Below are 5,476 nucleotides of genomic sequence, written 5' to 3'. Positions count from 1 at the left end.
AGACCCTCGCGAGCCCGCCGCGCCCGCCGCTCAGGCAGTCACCCAGCCCCGCCGCGGGACGCCGGGGCTTTAATAGTATCTGCCATCCCGGGCGTAGACTGTATTTCCCCACCCCCGACCTCCGCTCGCGCCGGGGCGGAGGGAGGATATAGGTAATGAAGACTCCCTTGGGCACCCAGCCTTCTCTCCAGCTCACCCACCAGTTTTATGAATTCGACTCCTCTTTTCGAAAGGAATTATGAGTCATATGGGAAACCCAAACCAGAGTGCCTGGGAGAGGAAGAATGGGGGGTTAAAAAAAAAAAAAAATCTTTGAAAAATAAATACTCTTTTTTAAAAAAAACGAACAAGTCTTTCCTTGTCACATAAGGCAAGATGGAAAAAGCCTTAAAATTACTCCAGGCATGTACCCTCCTGTCCCTTAATGCCTGAATCTTTTTCCCTGGATGGAAGTAGTTCAGCCCTTTGGGGGCCCCTTAATGAAACGCGGACCCTTTTGAGGAACTTCCTTCACTTCCAAAAACTCACTAGTTCCTCCCTCCTAGGTATTTCTATCCATAAAGAATTGGTAGAATCAACTGGCACGCGCCGGGTTTTCCTAAAAGATAGACGTCTATCTGGCCTGTTTTTAAAAAGCCACCCCTTTGCTAGTCAGTCAAGGGAAAGCTGCTCCAATCCTGTTGTCTTGTGTAGAAATGAAATACTGGCCTGATCCTCGTGGTCAGTTCTGCCTAAATACACTTCAGGCTGCCCCACCTGTCTCTTGCCATATGCCTAGGACACGCTTCCAGGAAAACTCAGTTGACAATATGGGCACTTTTCTTGTTGATCTTTTCTACACTGACAAGGCTGTGTGGGCAGACCATGCTTCATTTGGTTTTGTATTCCCAGTTTCTGTGTAGTGCCTGGAATACAAGTTGTAGTTATTGTGTGCAATCAGGTTGATTAGACTCAGCGACACTATAGGACAGAGTAGAACTGCCCCATAGAGCTTCCTAGGCTGTAATCTTTATGGAAGCATATCACTAGGTCTTTTCTCCCATGGACCACCTGGGAGGTTTAAACCGCTGTTCTTTCAGTTAGCAGTGGAATGCTTAACCAATGTGCCACCAGGGCTCCTTTGGAATACAGGAAGGAGGCCTAAATGCTGGCTCAATGAATGAATGGTCTTTCCTTGCAGCCTCTTTTCTTTATAAGCACCCCAGTTTTTAATCAACTTCCTTATTAGCATAAGTACCCAAGAGTTGTCGAACTGGCTCAGACCTTTAATCAGTCCAGTTCTGATTCCAACAGGGGTAACATAATGTTTAAGAGAGTAGGAATGACTCTCACCTCTGATAGATTTTTAAGATTCTAGGGAGTTAAAAATGATCAGCAGTCATCTACTCTAACTCCTTCATCTTACAGAGAGAAAACATTATGAAATGATTTGTTGTACAGCTTCAGACACACCATATTCATTGTGAGTTATGAAAGGAATTGTTCCTCTAAGTTACCTAGACCACTGCAGCCTTTGATGCAGTAGAGCCACAGGCATAATACAGCACATCTCCTGATCAAGCCTCTCCTGAAATCCTTCCTGACTAGGGCAGAGCAGGTTCAAGTCCTTCCTGGGTATATTGCTTTGTGTAGGCCTCTTGGCTACCAAAGGCACTTTCTTCTCTTCCACTCCGGCACTGAGTCTCATGAGTACTTCCTTCTTCCATTCTGTGCTCTAATTTACCTAAAGTGCTTAAAATCTCTTCACTCAAGAATTTCTTTCAAAGTTGTGTCTCCATGTCCCAAGGCTTACATTCACAAGGTAGAAGGCTTACTACAAATCCGTTTGTAATATTTTTAAAGCTACTGAATGTTTTCTGTCTGGATCACCTCTTGGTTTACTACTCATTCCATAAAATAGACCTTCCTGTGATTTGTCCTATATTTGGTTTTTTCAAGCTTCACAGAATGCCCTGTTTTTGTTAAGCAAAGATAACTTTACTCTGTTCATGTCCTTAAGGTATGATAGTTTAAATATTTTAAAGTATTAAAGAATAAGATAAAAAATAAACGCTAAGCTTTCTCTCTTGTAAGCATTTCTACAGGACACGTTTCTCTAATGAAAACTATACCGAGACATCAACGTTTCATGCTCCATCCGTAATGACATGACTCTTTCAAACTCTGGCCACTACCAGTGTCCCCTCTTTACCCTACTCCATCTCCTACTCTTACTTAAATCTTTAGATTATTTGTACTCAATCTGCCTCCCCTTTTAAAATTACATGCACTTTTGAAATCATAGGGTTCTATCTTGGTCTTAAACACTCATATACACAAACACACACACATTCACATACATAGGTCCTTAATCAGTTTGTTATATAAACAATCAACATTAACATGAGGGAGGAATCTGATGGCATGACATAGAAAATTGAAGATAATCTATATGTTGGATGATAGAGCTGAGTCAGGAGCCCCCACCATTTTAGAAACGTAATTCCAAACCAGTAAGATGAAATTTCTTAGGGGAAAAAATGTGAATTCTTCACCTATGCTGAAAGAAAGTGAACAAGCATAAAATAATGGAAACATGGCATTAAATTCAACTGTGTGATGTGGGTAATAATAACTCACACTTCTTGAGTACCTATTAAGCACCAGATACTATTCTTAATGCTTTACTCATTTAATATTCACAATAACCCTATATAGTAGCTGTTATTATAATTATTCATATATTACAAAAGAGGAAACTGAGACACAGAAGGGCCTTTAAGCCCATGTGGAAACCCTAGTGGTGTAGTGGTTAAGTGCTACACCTGCTAACCAAAAGGTGAGCAGTTCAAATCCATCAGGCGCCCCTTGGAAACTGTAGGGCTATTCTACTCTGTCCTATGAGTTGGACTTCACAGCAACGGGTTTGTTGTTTTTTTTTTTAAAGCCAGTGTAAGGAAGTAGAATTTTATCTGAGTGAAATTGGAAGCCACTGGTGGAAGATGATCTCAAATGTTCTTTTCAGTCCTTAGATTTGTATAACTTCTCTATAGAAATCCTTTCAATGTTTCTGGAAAGTAATCCATAAAATTCTATGCCTGCTAGCCCCAACTAGCCTCTTCTAAATGAAGTGACTTGGGTAATTCTTTCTTTATAAAACTAGTAGTTTATTTTGAGACAAACTAATCTTGACTTCATCTGGTAGGTATAAAAATCAAAGGACGAGCAAACCAAAGTCAACCTTGAATAAACTGGTCGCAATGAAGGAGAATTTTAGGTGGTTTGATGTAAAGTTTATCTCAATTTGGTTCTTACCAGATCCTTAACCTAACGTAAAATGGGGCAGCACAGTAGTCACACTGAGGTCTCATGGTCCTGTTTTAGCAACTTTAATGAATCTTACTAATACCAAGGTTACTGTGAGAAACCTGAATTTCCCTTTCTGGTTCCAAGGTTCTCCTTAATTTAGTCCCATTTGTCTCTCATTAAACTTTCATTTCCATTTCTACCATAAAAGCATCCTCAGCCCTAGTTAGACTAGGTGCCTCACCATCCCATGCCAACAAACTCATTCTTCTCAGCTTGCACTCGCTCACATTAACTCTACTTTGCTTCCATACCTCTTTATTTTTAAAAGTACACAAATACTGCATGAATATATTCTCAGTGCAGACTATTTAAGACATACATTAGTACGTAGGGAGTAAAATGTAAACATCCCCACCTATGCTAACCCTTGTTCACTCCTCACCCCAAAGATAACTACCATTAATAATTATGAGGAAATCCTTCCATTTCATTCATATATCTGCACACATATGTTCATAGATTTATACATATGCATTTTAATTTAAATGGAATCACATAATACGTATTGTTCTGCAACTTGATTTTTCTACTTATCTTGGAGAACTTTCTATATCTGTGCGAAGAGATGTAGCTCATTCCTTTTAGCCACTGCAGAGAATTGTACTGAATGGATGCACCATAATATATATTTAACCACGCCTCTGTAGTCATGATGGGTTTTTCAAAATGTTCTGTGATTAAAACGGTTTGCAATAAATGCACATCTTTGTGCACAGTTTCAGCAGTTTCTTTAAGATAAATTGTTATAAGTGGATTTACTGGATTGCAGAGAATTCACAATTTAAAAATTGGATAGGTACAAGCAAAATTGCTCTCAAAAATGCTTTATCATTTTACACTCCAACACCTGTTTTTGAGAATACCTAATTTTCTGTCAGATTTCCAACAATAGCTACTATAAGTCTTTACAGTCTTTTCCAATCAGTTGGGTAAAAATTATTCATCTTGTTTTTATTTGTATTCGCTTGATTATTAGTTGAGTTGAGCATTTTTTCAAGTGGTTCTTGGCAATTTGTATATTCTTTTTCTATGATTGCCTGCTTATGTTCTTTCTCTACTTTCCTATTGGATTTTCTGGCTTTTATTCTTTTTTGTAGTAGGCCTTTAAATATTTCTGATAGCAATCCTTTTTCTGTTATCAATAGATACTCTTTAGTCATACAGAAGTTTTAAAATTTTATTTATTAAAAAAAATAAATAAATTAAAAACTAATTCACTGAGATCAAATACTACTTTCTTCAAAAAATCTTTCCTAATTCCTCCAATTCACTACTCTTCCTTCTTCCCAGAATAGGGAAATTTCTGGACTGTAAGTTCCTTGAATGCTTCTTAGAAGCCAGAATGCTGCTTAGAGGCAAGGATGGTGAGACTGTGTCTCACATACTTTGGACACGGTTATTAGGGGGACTTAGTCTCTGGAGAAGGACATCATGCTTGGTAAAGTAGAGGTTCAGTGAAAAAGAGGAGGACCCTCAACGAGATGGATTGACACAGTGGCTGCAATAATGGGCTTGCTCAAACATATCAACGATTGTGAGAATGACACAGGACCAGGCAGTGTTTTGTTCTGTTGTACATAGGGTCGCTATGAGTCAGAACCAACTCTATGGCACCTAACAACAAGAAGTTCCTTGAAGACAGAGACTATTTTTACTCATCTTGTTAACCACCACCGAGCTTATGATCATGACTATTTTAAAACACACAGAAGTAGTTCAATGGACATTACTGGATTGACTTGAAGTCAATTATTTTCTTTTTTTGTTATTTTAAATTCTTTTAAATTTAGATTCCACCTGTCACTTATTCTTTGTTTCTACTGCCCCTAAATAGCCCTTGGAACAGTGCTGAGTACACTGGAGATACACAGTACAAGCTTGTAGATTGATTGATTTCATTTTGTACTGACCTTTGACATTTCATGCTTTCTTAGTACAGTGAAGCACTTCCCAACAAGTGTTCCATGGAACATTAATTTCATATTATATTGATGAAGTTTCCCCAAAAAATGGTTCCAGGTTCAAGTAAGTTCTGTATACTGGGCACTCCGTGGGCATCTGCTACTAATAACACCATCATGCATTTGGAGGAGATTACGTGAGTTGGAATCAAATCAACGGTAATGGG

Source organism: Trichechus manatus, unplaced genomic scaffold, assembly GCF_000243295.1.
Source record: "Trichechus manatus latirostris isolate Lorelei unplaced genomic scaffold, TriManLat1.0 scaffold00074, whole genome shotgun sequence".
Classification (NCBI taxonomy): domain Eukaryota; kingdom Metazoa; phylum Chordata; class Mammalia; order Sirenia; family Trichechidae; genus Trichechus; species Trichechus manatus.
The sequence above is the reverse complement of the archived record's forward strand: the minus strand, read 5'-3'. Positions refer to the sequence as shown.